Raw genomic sequence first — 15,823 nt, 5'->3', positions numbered from 1 at the left:
GAAATAAAAACTGAATCTTAAAACACCTTCCCTGCACCCCTCTATCCTTCCCAGGCTTAACTCTACTCTGGATTTTCTCTACCTCATCCGGCCCAGCAGCACAGGGGGATGGGGAATAGGGATTGCAGTCACTTCATCACACATTGTTTCTTCTGCTCTTTCCTCCTCAGGGAGAGGACTCCTCACTCTTCCCCTGCTCCAGCGTGCGGGGTCCCTCCCACGGGCTGCAGTCCTTCAGGCACAGAATGCTCCAGTGTGGGTCCCCCAGTGGGTCACAAGTCCTGCCAGAAAACCTGCTCCAGTGTGGGCTTCACATGGGGTCACAGCCTCCTTTGGGCATCCACCTGCTCTGGCGTGGGGTCCTCCATGGGCTGCAGGTGGATTCTGCTCCACCATGGACCTCCCTGGGCTGCACGGGGACAGCCTGCCTCTCCATGGTCTTCCCCAAGGGCTGCAGGGGAATCTCTGCTCCGGCGCAGATGTTGTCCCAGAGGCACTACTACTGTCGCTGATGGGCTCGGCCTTGGGCAGCGGTGGGTCTGTCTTGGAGCCAGCTGGCACTGGCTCTGTCAGAAATGGGGAAGTTTCTAGCAGCTTCTGACAGAAACCACCCCTGTAGCCCCCCACTACCAAAATCTTCCCATGTAAACCCAATAAAGCAAGAAAGACAAATACTGAGGAGAATGTAACCATTTTAGTTGGCAATTCAAAATATGACTGCTTAACACTTCAATAGATAGATTTAAGACTATAATTGACGAAAGTAATGCTTCATGCAGAAAAATGTGTATTTGGCCTGAAAGATAGCAGAATTATTTTGGAAAAAAAAAAAAAGAACATATTTACTAAAAGATTCTGTAGCAAAACTGAGTCTCTGAACATCTTGCATAAAATATCGGATTCCTTTTGAAGAACAATGCATAATTCTGGAGGGCAAACAGAAATAAAATTCTGCTGCGTTAACCAAAAGCACAGGAATATTCACGAGAAACCTTCTGACATTGGGCCAGGTCTCCTCCCAATCTACTAGAATTATTCTTTTCATAACCTTTCTGTCAGCTCCCGTCTTCTGAACTGCAGTCTGCTTCTTCTGGCCTTGCTATAGCAAAAAGCCGTGAGGCATTTCCTGACTCATCTCCAAGCCCCATACGTCACCGAACAATAAATGCCAGTCAGCAAAAATTTCAGATTCTGGAATACCCTCATCTATGGGCAAGGACAGACTTCCCTGGTAACATCTCGCTGTCTCAAAGTGTACATTTAGCATACATAAGCAGACTTAGGCTACTATTCACTATCTAAGCACTGCATTTCCTAAAATGTGGGTGGAGAAACCATTCACAATTTTGGCCACGGAATATTTCACACCCTAACTGAAACTGTTCATAATAATCAGGTTTTTAGCTTATAGACACATTTCTAAGGATTCTATCATCTGACCTTTTCCCAGCTGCCTGCCACTGAAGCAATGTCCAGCACAGTTCTTTGGAATTCACTGAGTGCTGAAATACCATCTGATGTTTCACTATGTCAGCAGTCTGTGTTGAACTCGTCTGAAGTTCTTGAAACCATATTAAGGCACGTGTAGAACATGTAGTTATGGTAAAACATTGCATAACTGTGTGATGTGCAAGCTTAAAAGTGTTATTCTGTAAACATAGGAAAGGTTTTTCCACATTTCACAATCTGAAAAAAACCCACTCCCTTTAGTGTGACTAGCTGAACACATAAGGGAATTCTGTATATAGTATGGAAGTGGAGACAACATAGTTGCAGCCTGATCCAAGCCCTGCTGACGTGAACATGAGTCTTTCCCTTGTTCTTTTCTTTAAAACAGATTTTTAATCAGACCTTTATTTCACCCACAACAGTAGCCTTAGTCTAGCTCCCTTGGTATTCACTGGACTTTATCATTAATTCAGCTAGGGACATAAACTAGTTCTGTTTTACAAACTATGCTTAAATAGATTCATGTCTTTTATCCTGTGTCCTACTTTATGTAATTATTTATTCAACTAAATAGCTCATCTTCTTCACAGTCTCCCTTATATGTTTCTCTACCTTCCCTAGACCTTGCACTGCCTCCTGGAGGAACAGCCCGGCCTGAAGGTATGGGAAGAAATAAAATGTATGTTAGATTTGTTCTTCACACTCATATAGGCATTCAGATACAAATCCTACAGAAAGGAAGAAAAACATTTTCATGAACATTGTTAACAGTATGTGCTATATTTTTTCTGACTTAAAGAACAGAGAAGCTGACACATAGTTTGTTGGGTTTTTTTTAATTGAATTAAAAAAATTTGCATTCACTGTTCCCTGGACAAAAAGTTCTGAAAAACCTACATTCATAAACCTTTCACAGAAGTCCAGTTTGGAGCTTTTCTTTTAAAGTGAGTTTTTTTCTTTTTCTGATTGTTGTTGGATAGTCCAGGAAAAACTACCATCTCTCCTACACAACTACATTAGGTTTCCAGCTGAGGTAGCTGGGTTTTGACTCAATCCATTAGGCAGTAACTATTTTTGATTTCTTCTTTCCCACTGACTAATGAATATAACTGCTCAGCTCTGCAATTACTGTTTATTCAGCAAGAGAAATGTCTTTCCTTCAAACAGCCTTGCAGGATAAGGAAAAGCATCCTCTGCCCTGTAATCTGGTACAAAGTTTCTGTGAGAGCCATAACTGCCTCTGCACTGCTTTGTGATGGGCCAGGAATGATTCTCACTATTCACTGAAAGAGCCCTTGTTCTGGAAGCCCTGAAAAGTATTGCTTTCGGGCTCTAAAGTGGCTTCCCTTCTTGGGTCATAGCCACAGGAAGGTTTGCAGTGTGAATGCACCAACGAAAAACACATTTTAAATAAGAAAATATGTATACAGATGCTAATCACAGGATTGAAAACCAATTGCAGTTCTTTGAATTCAGCCAAGCCAGATTTACTCAACTTCTTTCTCTTTTTCTTTTTTTTTTGTCATTTTAGAGGAAGACATGCCATAACAGGGTAATAGAATGCAAAATTACTAAGTATGAGGAGGAACACAACAACAGCAATAACAATATTTATTTATTTATTTATTTATTTATTTTAGTTTGGGGATAGTACAATAAGAAAAAAATTGATGAAGTGCAGAATTACATTTTTTCAGTTAAGAGAGGAACTCTTTTACTATTAGGGTTAAATGTAATAACTGTGGTTTTGAAATTTCACTGTTAACATAACTAAACATTTTTCAATAGAACTGAATCTTAAGTTATATAATTATGAAATTTAAATGCATTTCCCTTTGCTTTTTCAGCAAGGTCCCTGGCAGGTCTTTGGAGAAGAAAATTATGGAAGGCTTTAACTTTTTGCCTGTAACAGAAAGCATGAATTTTCCCCTCATTTAGTAGGGGTGAGGGATCACAGAACTCCTGTGCTGTGTATCCATCTCAGGGGCAGGAGAACCACAAAACCAGTGTCACATGAATCACTATTCTGAGGTTCAGCTAGGCTCCTTCAGCAAATTTGTTACTTCTCCTGTGGTCATGCTAAAATATTTAAAGCTGTAAAAAGAAACTTCTAAAGCCATTCCTCCATCTTTTGGCACAAGATGGTTTACTCAGCTAGAATAATAATGCATAACAGACTTCTGGGGCCCAAGAAAGTTAAATAAAGATCCCTGGTACTGAAGTAATAAACTTGCCATATTTTGCAATGTAAAGGGTTAAATTATATCTTCAACGAAAGCAATTGCAAGATGCACATTGATTTCAAAGAAGTTAGTTAGGATTTCACGTACAGGTAAAAAGCTATTGCTACACCTTAAAAATCATACATTACCTGATACTCATTCTGTCGTGGAAAATGCAAAGTATATTCAGGTCTTTTCATCAGTATACCAGTCACCAAATAAGTAGGAGTAATGCTAAAAATCAGTTGCTAACAAGCATGAAAACACTATAATAAGATAACAAGATAAATTGATACTTCTTCATGGCATATAACTACTTCTTCTCATCACTGAATGTTTTCAGGAATATATGAATGTAACAAAGTTAAGAGGTTTTGACATGGAAAATTGAGGAACAATGGATAAAATATATTGCTGACTTATCACTCAGATAACTGCTATACAGTTTCATTTCATTTTCTAAAGATTTGTATAATAGAGAAAATAAACATGATGAAATGTTTGAAATCAGAATGTTTCCTAAGCCTTGCAACATATTGTTCTGTCTAACACAGTAACATTCTGTAGACAATTTTACTAGCGATATTTAACAAAGCAAAATCTGCTTTTGTAGATCAGCTTCTTTCCCACAAGATTTGTAGAGCTGCAAAAACACATTAATTGTATGTGTTGAACTTTAAAGCCATCCAGAAATAACCACATCATTTTTCAAGTTCCTTCTTTCTTCCATAATTCCTTTTTTCTTCCATTTATGCTGTAAAACACAGCAACACAGTTTCTAATGTTTTGTTTCTGAACAGCTGTATAAAAAAATAAGTGCAGAACTGAGAATGCATCTGCATTCAGGAGCTAGGAACAAAGTCATGCTCCAAAGTCTTTTATAGATATTGTAGATTTTGAGAAACTCAACTTCTTTTCATTTTTTCAGCCAGTTAAATTCAGTATAGGATACCATCCCACCTTTTCCTTCAGAGCTGTAGTATGCTAACTAATATCATATAGACATTACACCCTTAAGGTTCCAAGTTTTTGAGAAGACTCACTACCATGCCACCAATTTAGATAGCTCTTACAAATAACACATGTAAAGGGGATGCCAGAACTAATTTTAGCTCAGAATTCTTGGGGAATTCACTAAACTACAGATTGCAAAACATAACAGCTCAGTTTATAAAAAGTCCTGAAATTCTTTCTGCGCCATCTTTTGTTGGTTTTAGGGTAGAGACACCAAAAAAAATTCTAGAGAAATGTCATTACTTAATCACTGCCTCTTGCATACATAATCAACAGTGTATGCTAAGATGCCTGTGTGCTCCTTCACATGCAACCCTAGAGATAAGGCAGAAAAAAGTATTATTCCCAGGGCAGAAGCCATAGCTTTGCATTTGTCTAGAGCCAGAGTTAAGCATGTTCCCCATGAAAAGGGGAGCAGAGATTCAGGTTCCTCTGCATCTCTCAGAGAGAGGCTCAGAAATGAAGGGCTGGTAGTCTGACATCAGCTGCCAGGGAGGTGCTCTTCTTCCAGATCATGCCTTGCTTATGGGGCACATGCTTATGGGGCATGGCGTATTCCCAGGTGCCAGCTTTTCTGCACCTAGGCGGGCAGGAAGCTGCCAGGAAAGCTATTGCCTATGTACAGAAATAGCCCAGGATAAGTTATTTCATTCACACTATTGCACATATGCAGAAATAGCCCAGGGCAGCCGAGCTGTGTGTGGTAGGTGGGACACATGCCAAGGAAGGATTATGTGGGACCTACTTACTCTAGGGCCAACCTCACTGCTTGGGACAGTTCAACACAGCACAGAACTCTGTCTGCCATTATATCAAGGAAAATAAGTTTAAGGGAGGTCTCACTGAGTCATTCAGTCCCCCATCCAAACCCAAACCAGGATCAACTGTAGCTATGTGCTCAGTTTTGCTCTAGACATGCTGTGCAGTAGGGCTGTTCAGTATCTTTTTTTTTTTCCCTTCCTTTACTTATGTTTGACTCATGCACCAGTTCTCTTTGTGGTTTCTGGCTTGTGTTGCAGAGAGCAGGCTGCCCAGCAGCAACCCGTGCAGTCTGCTTTAATGTGCATATATCATCAGCTTCACACTTTATTCAAATATCCAGCAAAGAAAAAGATGAAAGAAAACAGAGGCTGTAATGGTTCACACAGATTATGTAACATCTGCTCTATAATCAGCGGAAAATAATTTGTCTGCCTCATCAACGACATTACTCACATTTATGTAGAAAAATAAACTGCATGAAAAATGAGTTTCAACCTTGGCAACAGATCCTCACTTCTACTTACAATAGAGCAGAAACTGGAAAAGGAAGAGGTATAGCTGCTTACAGTATAAAGGCATTTCCAAAGACATGAATGTGTGTTGCATTCCTGAGCATGACCTGAATTCCCCCAGCACAGTGAGACCTGCTGGAGAAGGCTGCGGGGGGAGAGAGACAGAGAGAGCGAGCACTTTTCATAAGCACAGACCACTATGAACTAAAGAGAAAGAAACTTCCCGGTAATGAAAAATGAATGGTGTTATATTTAAAATACTGTGGTAGTTTATGACCTGATAATCAAAGTTACACAAGCAGGTATGTGCTTTATGAGGTCCTCTTTTCCACTGTGTTCCCCCATGCTGAGTGCCAAGAGGCAGGCAGCAATGTGGCAGGTGGGACCATACATTTGGTTTATGTTTTACTTGGGGGGTAGAGGAAATGAAAACTCTCTTTAAGTTCTTGAAATATTTATGTCTTAAGAAAATCACCCTGAAGGAGGTCTTCTTTTTATGTGCAATGTAATAATAACACCTTTGCATAGAACTCTGCCATGACCTATAAAAAACACACAATGGCATTTTGCTGTCAGCATTGTATAGCTTCGAAAAAAAAAAGTTTCTTGCTCCGTTAGACCTGGAATTTTTGTTAAAAGTTTTGGGAAGCTCAAAACCTGCCTTAGACCCAGGTGTAAGGCATTAAATGTGTTGGAAGGAAACAAAATGGACAAGGGAACCTATCCAAAGAACAACATAATGATGCACATCCAATTTAAAAAGAATTAACAATGAATGCTAATATATTCTTTTAAAGCCACTCACGGTATATTACATTGGGGAAGATTGCTACATTCCAAACAGGGCAATCAAGAAGATATTCACTGACAGCTGCCAGTACCAAGTTTTTGCTCATTTCTTTGGAATAAGAGTTATCTAATCACATATTCATTGTTTTCTTTTCCTTCTGTATGAAAATCAGAAGCTTACAAACCCATTTTATGTCTCTGACTTTTTGGGGTACTTTTTCCACTGATTTTTCAGTAGAGATACAAAATGGAACTTAATCCATTATTGTACTTCTAGTGTCAGATTATATAATAAAGCAAAATGTGTCTGCTATTCATTTATCAGTATTTCAAATCAGCTAAGTTAATGGGTAAGTAGATGGCTTTTTTATCATTCAGTGAACATTTGCACAGATGTAACTTTCTCAGAGGACAAAACTAAAAACTGTTTGCAAAACTTTCTACACAGCTTTTTATACTGAGTAATATTTCCCTAGTGACCCTGAAAGTTGAAGTATACTTTTATTTTTGATCAGCCTGGTTGCGGGGCTGTCCAGTTCATCTTGTTACAGTAGAGATAATTTGGTAGACATATCTAGAATTCACCACGTTTGCTGTAGCTTAACTACTGTACTATCTTTCCATTCAATTGTTGCCAGACTTTTAGGCATATGACAATTTAGCACCTAATCTAATACTCCAGGAGAGATGTGTTTTGCTAAAATATTAACTGTAAGGAATTTAATGTAAATTTAATGTGAAGTATCCTCAAATGTCACTTTTAAGATGTAAATAAGTCAAAGAAATATTTTATGAGAATATTTTGAGTAATTAATCCAAACTTGTCTAAATTAGCAAAAGGTTTTTCCATTGATTCCAATAGGTTTTGGATCAGGATATCTCCAGGTAAGTTCTGAGTTCAGAAGTCTTTTTAATTCTGCAGTTACTGCTGGCTTTGCAAAAACTACATCTTTCCCAACACTATATAATGGCTTAAATTTAACAAAATTCTTAAACAAAATTTCTCACTTTCTCATGTACAGAAGCATAAAGGTTCGGAATTTCTACATGCACTTTTTATTTGAATTTGCATCTTACTGAAATCTTGTGGAGAGGAATCTCAGACATGAAAAAACTTTGCAAAGAATAATTATAAAATGTTTCCTCAATCATTCCAAGCGTATGTGTGTAAGGTGTTCTTCCTCTTTGCCCATAAAACAAGATTTTGAGCATAGCAATACATAGCTCCTACACAGTGCTGGATATTCCCTCTACCCTGCTAGAAATGAGTAAATAAGGAAAAAAAAAAAAAAAAAAAGCTTCTGGCAAACTTTTAACCTGTATTTTAATTTTTATCTATCTCTCATATTCTCTTTGGAAATAAACATAGTCCCTTCCTGATGTGAGGAAGTAATTTCATAGTTCTCGTGAGGTGTCTTCTCTCAGACTGGTCTGTGACAACCACTGGAAAAAATTGATTCAGATTGAGCGTGAATATTTTAGATAAAAGGAATATTCTATTTGCAGTAACACTTTCTGTCACCATACCTATTCTTACTAATCCACTGTTGGTTTCTTCAACACGTTTGACCTGAGAGTATTCAACGGGGTGTCTGTAATGGGTTGGCAGGTATTTTCATCCTATGGTGGATACCACTGAAGTGTAAGAACATCCTTCCCATTACCATGGTTATCAGGCTGCAATTCTTCATAATGAAGGAGAAGAATTATCAAGCATTTCTCTAAAAATGAAAGTGTGCTTATCATTAGAGGGGTCTTGCTGGTAAGGCTGACTTCCCCCTTGCTGGTGAAGGGACCTTGCAAATTCTGCATGATGTGCCACGGAGAGCAGCAGGTGGCATGCCGCAGACATTTCCTGCCAGGAGTAAAGGGACTTCAGTGTCCCTACATCTCCAGTTCTGGACGGGACTTGAAAATTTCAGCTTGACAGCCCATGCGACGCCTGCCCTGGTGAAGATTTTGTAGGAACAGGAGGAACAGATGCATTTTCCTGATGAATTGGTACCCTCATTTCCTGGAAATACTGTTTTCTTTTGTGATACATGGGCCAATTTTGCTTTTTAACAAAGAAGTTCAAAAGCTTGCTGATCAGCCTGAGTAAATCTCCATCACTGGTAGCCCTGTCCTTGTTTTAATCTGGCAAAACCCTGCATACTTCTGGGGTAAATTAGAACCAGTTAACATCCTATAATTGTGTCGGATGCTAATTATAAAATTTTTGCTGAAGCTTTCAGTACATATTTGTAGCGTTTGTAACTTTTGTACCACTTCACATTCCAAGGAGGGAACATGTGATTTTTGTTGATGATAGCAGTTTTAATTAATTGCTGTTCTCCACTGGTGTAGGTAATGATGGAGAAATCTGCATATTAAAAAAAATCAAACCAAGAAAGACAATGCAAACTGCTCTATAGTCTTGCACGTTTATCTTACCTTCAAACAAAGCAAGCAAAAGGGCAGAGATCTGTCATTTTGCTATATATTCCTCTTTATTATAAGGGTGTCATATCTTTCATTTTTTAAATTATCCCATTGAACTTTCAGAGCTTTTCAATCAGCTAATATATCCTGTAATAACACAGAGTGTTGAAGGTAAAATAATAATTTTTACTGAAGATTTTTTCTCCCTTGAAAAGAAAGAAGCAAGTGCACAAAGGATAGGTCAGGATTACTGGCATAAGTGAGGACAGGTTTCAGTGTAGCATAACTGATTTAGTTCCCTTGCCTCAAGGGTTCTGCTGATGCAGAAGATGCAGAAAACTCCACCTTGAGTAGATCCGTATGAATACGAGTTCAGCCTAAAGATAAGTAGGACACAGTTGTCTAAATATTAATGTTTCAGAAGTCTTATTAAGCTAATGAAAAAGAATTAGTCCTTAAATCAAAAAATTAGTTTTAATCATGTAGAAGTGTTAATAATTGGCATAGATAAATATGGTACACGGATGATTGTCCTTGACAAGAAAGACAACTGGTTTTGCTTAATTAGGCAGCTGGATAATAAACCTGCACTATGTCCTGATATGAAGTTTGATAATGTTAAGACTAAACAGTAAGGTTGCTTTAACACGTACAGCTTACAGTTTGTTTCCTAATACTAATATAGTCTAAATTTATGTCTTTGAACTAGGCTGGTACTGTTCTGATCGCATGGTAACTGTAAATGGTACTTTGCTTTAAATGCAGATGCATCTATAATGAACCAATTAAGCAGAGAACCCTGACTTATCGTGGGGATCACATCTATAACATGTAATTTGCTAATGGACATGTAAATTGGATGCCTTGAAAATATAAGGGGCGCTAAAGAGAAATTTTTAGAAGCCATTCTTACACTCTGATATATAACTTTCAACTTGTTTTTGACATGCAAGGACTTATTTATAAATTCTGTTATCTCCAGTTCTGATTTCTAGCAATGAAAACAATGGAATTCCCACTGGGGACAAGAAGACTCTGTTGTACTAAAAAAATACTTTGTAGTAAGTTTTATGACAGTGTTTAACAGGAATCAACTACGAACCCTGAAAAGGGAACTTAAAACTAGAGATATCCATGATGGCCTAAGAGCACAAACAGGAGAATATTTCTAGGCAGAGATAATATCCTCTGATAGACAGATTGGTATAGCTGGAAAAGGTAATAAACTTAGAGACACATATATGTTTCATACTGATCATGATTTTATGTGCCCAAAGGCTTGCCTGACATTTCCAACCATAGTTACTTAGAATCCTAGTCTTGCTTAAAAACTAACTTAACTTTTACTAAGCAGTTGCAGCACCTTAAATCTTTATGTCGTTAAGAACTGCAAGTTTTAGTTTGCTTGCCAGAGTTTGGCCTAATTGGTGATTAACAAATATGGTACAGATATTGCATTAGGTAGGAAACTTGGATTTGTTCCAGTATATCTGTTCATGAAAACCAATAAATATGTAGTAGAAATTATAGATTAATCACTCCAATATAGGAAGAAATTTTGTATAGATGCTCATCATTAAGTCATAGCTGTCAAAGAGAAAAATTAGAAGAAAAGTAAACAGAAGACAAGAGAAAAAAAGAGGGGTTTTTTTTCTCCAAATTGAGTGACTGTCACTGAAGATGCATAGGACTTTTACATTCCTAATGTTTATTTGCACTTTTGAGCATGTCTGCTAAACACAGTTCTTTGCTTTGCAGGCAACACTTTCAGAATGACACTTGATTAATACGTACCTATATAAACTAGTTAACAAACTCACATTTTCACAAGAATTAATATGAACAAGAAATTGTGAAACACATAGCATTACATATTTTTGCATCAATTATGTTAATACCATTAAAATATTTTTATCATCATTATCAGATTATCTTTCAGAAGGTGTTGTGAGATTCTTTTCACCCCATTGCGTGCACCAAAACATGAGGATTGTTGAAGGAGTCTAGTGTGACTAACTTAAAACTTCAGTACAGAAAATAAGACAAAGTTTCGATAAATTACTTCTGGAGGTATCTTTTCTCTCAATTGGGTTTAGACATACCATGGGATAAGCCTACATATCTCATATTTACAGTTAGATAAGAGGAGTCCCAAGCTGGGAGGCAAAGGGTTACATTTTGTTTTTCAATAGCTTAGTCTAATCTCGTATTGAGTGAGTTTCACTGAAACACAAAGTTTTTCTCAGGATGTCTCATAAACAAATTATTCCCATCTATTAGTGAGGGAATAAATTCAGCCCAGGCACCAATGCTGGTGAGACCCTCCAAACAATACCTCATTTCTCTCCTTGGTTGTATTAAAGAGGAACTAAGACCTCAAATAAATCAAGACAAATATTGAAAGAAGATTTACAGCAGGAAAAAGACTTATGATTATAGAACCTGTCTGCAGATAGACAATATAATTGTATCCTTTGGAAACCTAACAGAGTTTCTTATTCATTGCTGTACTTAGAATTTGCTCCTAATGGGAAAAAGTATGTATATGCATATGTATTAATGAACTGCATAGCAAGAAAACTATGATGTTGCATATTATTAGTGTAATTTTTTTTGCTAGTTTTGTAAACTATGAAAGAACATACATTCATACAACTTGTTTCATTACTTCTGTATTTGTTTGATTTTACTGCATTGCTACTAAGATGTAATTCTTACAACACATCAAGTTTTATGTTTAAACTCCAGTGTTTGGAAATGCTAAATTAAGATTAACTACACAGTTGGAATTCATGCCCCTTGTCCATAAGCACTTTGACAGTCTTTACCTATGGAACACATTTTATCTTTTTTCCAAAGGTCCTTTGCCTCATTCAAGGAACTGAGTGGATAGTAATTCCAATTAGCAAGCAGTAACCCATTTTTTGTTTGGGTTTTTGTTGTTAATTTTGTTTTTTATTGTTCAGTGTGTGTATCCCATCTGAATGATCAGAAAGTTTGCGTGAAGAACATTACGCATCAGGCTCAAATCTACCATAAGAGGCTCATTGTTTAGTTCACAAATTGTTTAGTTTGCCAATTTTCATTTTCTTGTTCTATTGTACCTCGGTTTTAAGGATAAAGTAATAGTTTAGAATACATCCAGTTAAGAATAGAGAGACTGGATAGCTGTCTTTCAACTTCATGTCAGGTCTCTTCATAAACCCTTTCAGATTTTTTTACTGCTTGTTACTGAACAGAAATCTCTTAGCAAATTCCTTGTGAATGATGCAGCTCTTGAAGAAAATACCACAACTATCTGTTAAAGTTCAGGAGAGAATAAATACATTAATAATTCTGCTTGGTGTTCATATTTCAGAAGACAATGCACAACTTCAGCAAACAGTGAGCAACAACATTTGATTTTAGGCCAAAAAATCCACAATAAGGACTTAAAATGTATAGTAACTGCCCACTCTTTCTTTTAATTTTTTGGTGGTAGTGGTCAGAATCCCCCTAAGATTAGTCATATTTAAACATATGTCCTTTTTATGTCCATGTACAGAATTCTGTGGGAACAGTGATTATGGATCCAACAAACCATGCAAAATACTGTTGCTAGTCCAAAAAAAAGACAATAAAAGATCTCAGTCCAGAGATACTCCTTTTGATTTTTGTGTGCATGTGTATTTATTTATCTTAAATCATTATTTACATTCAGTAACACTCTACTTGTTGCGTTTGGGACACAGAGGCTGAATAAACTCAATAAAATGACAAAAGATTAATTTCATGCTGTCTAAATAAAATTTATCAATCCAGCCCTTCTCTGTAAATGAACAATTTAAAATGTATGCCTGTGGCACACAATTGCCAACCCTGGGCCATGTGTCACAAATACATGTCTGATGCCTGCCTTGCTTTCAATAATGAATGATGGCTCACAACTTGCCACACTAAAATGAGATTCCTTGTTTATATTTTATCTCCCTCTTCCTCCTTCCAGCTTATTCAGGACATGCTAGAAATATTTAGGATTCCCAAAGGGCTTTATCAAGAAACAAATCTATAAGACTCAGTGCTGCAGAAGATACAACAGTTTACCGATAACACTACAAAACAATATATAATAACTGCATGGTCACACCTTCAGGCCTCTAAGTATAGAAGACAAAAATTAGAAGATAACTAGTTTACCATACCTTTAGCATAATGTTCCTCCACTAGACTAAAAAGATAGGATTAGCTATTACGAAAAAAGAGGGAAAATTATCATCTTACAGACCTTTGCAAAGAAATCTGGCATGAATTCTTTCCATTGTCCTTAAACATTGTGCTCAACACAAACCACAGTTTTGACTTTTCCACCAGTCTCCCAGCAGCACGGCTACTGACCCTCAGCTAATGCAACAGCAGACTAGCACAGTAGGGCTATCTGACCATAGTCAGCACTGAATAATCAGCCCATCAAATGAAGGTTTTGCCAAGTGCCAGTCTGATTATTGCAACAGACCTAAGTCATTTTGCTGGAGTAGTCTAAAAAGGACCAAGGAAAAAGTGATTAGCAGCCAGCAGAAAGTGAAAAGACACTATGAAGAGCAAGATAAAGCATTGTTGCAAGTCTGTAAGAACTAGCTTTCCAAAGCTATCAGCCGTGCACCGATGTCAGCAATTCAAGTGATGTGTATAGATGATGGCTGTGGCACTGACTAGCGTCACAGACTGAGGACTAATGTAAGAAGTGGCAAGTGAAAATATTTAAGAGGTAAAAGTCACTTCCAATTTTGCATGAAACACTTTATATCACACAGGCAATGTGATAAAAATTATTAGATGAGCGTTATTTTTACAGAGAATTTAAGCACAGCTACTAATACAAATAGTACTACTAATAATACAATACTCACTCTCCCACCCCATGACTTCCTCTCTCTGATGATACAAAATAACCAGAGCAGAGATTGATTTGAACCAACTAAAGAGTATGCCTGATTTACTGGGGAATTGTGAAGTGACAGTCAGGTCCTAGTCCTGGGTGGGTTTATAAAAATTGATGTCCTTTTCCACTTTGAAACAGCGTTCCTAAAGATGTTGCTGTGGAGGAGGTCAGAAAGCATTTGTATTATTTTGGATGCCAAACAGCCAAATTGCTCTGAGAACTTGCACTTAAGTGGACTTCTGACTGGAAAACATATTCATAGACTTAATAATTAAAGGAGAAACAGTATGTTCCACACACAGTGTGCTGTATTACAACTTTTTCTACTCTTTTGGTTGGGTTTTATGATGTAGAAATACGTGCTCACTAACTCCCTGATACACCTTGTTGTTTCCAGTGCTTCCAACCACTTGTACCACTGAGTCTATGTCTACATTAGCCCCATAGAAACACAGCAGTAGCATCTCCTGATAAGAATTGATCTCTAAGGCAAAACCACTGTTGCTGAAGCTTTGTCACATATGTTATATGCACCTCAGGGGTTTTGCTTCACATCAGTTCTAGCCTGGCCCCTTGGACTGAACCGCCTGGCCACTGGCAGGCATTATGCATGCTCTTAGGTTATGCCTTTTTTTCACACTGAGGGATCCTGGGCCTCTAAGACTGCTCCACAACATAATGTAAAGTGCTGTGAATGGAGACAATAGGGAGATGTACTTCCAAAAACGTTCTTTGTCTGAACTGAAATACTGATATGAGCACACCCTTTGAGGATGCATCTTCAGATTTCTTCAGGTGGTATGCTTCTGAGGACGTGAGACAAGCAGTCCCTTGTGTTTCTTTCTGTGTGGATATTATGATTATGACTAAACCTCACATGCAATGTGTGGGACAGGGGAAAAACTCCTTATGTCCTCCCCATTTTACATATCTGCTCAGAAAGACTCACTATTTAGCTGTTAAGGCAGTTTGCTGAAGAAACCAAAACAAATGCTTTCATATGGGTAGTCTGTAATGTCCTTTACTTGTATAAAGCAGAATATATTATTACTGGAGAGAAGAATAACACCTTCTGTTCCTAGTCCCTTTTAAATTTTTTTAAAAAACAATAGAAATAACAGAAAGAGTGTTTTAAGATTATAAACACATTAGCTGATACCCTGCAAGGCAGACAGTATTTTACTTGACACTTACAGAAAGTAATATGCCAAGTAGCACACATCATGAGGCTGAGTGGAAGGCAGAACAGTATTGTCTTAAACCTAAGCCTGGGCTCTCACCACAGGGTTGTCCTTACAATACAGGACCATTCTCTGAGCTTTCACTGTCTTCATACAAATAATGACTGCCAGGAAACTCAGTCTTTCCAACTCATAGCCAAGAGACCTAGAAAGTTCTGGCAACCTGTTGCCCCTTGATGAAACAAGCTGTTGTGGCCTCTGGGAGAGCTCTTTAGGCACAGTAAAGAAACAAGCGCAACAAGAGGGATCACCAGTCTCACCGGTTAGTAATAGTTGCAGGGAAAGATGTTTTCAGTTTCATGTTCACTTTTCTTCTTTATTCTGTGATTGAGATGGAAATGGAAATGTTTCGTCTAGGTTAGTTTATGAGGAAGTCTTTTTATTGCATCTGCATAATGCTTGCAATCTTTTTTTCCCATGGCGCTAAGAACCCCTTTCAGCCAAACAGAAAGAAAAAGGAAAAAATAATGAGTGCTGGCACTCTGAAAACAAGGA

This window comes from Buteo buteo, chromosome 3, assembly GCF_964188355.1.
Source record: "Buteo buteo chromosome 3, bButBut1.hap1.1, whole genome shotgun sequence".
NCBI classification, from domain to species: domain Eukaryota; kingdom Metazoa; phylum Chordata; class Aves; order Accipitriformes; family Accipitridae; genus Buteo; species Buteo buteo.
Note: the sequence above shows the minus strand (reverse complement) of the source record.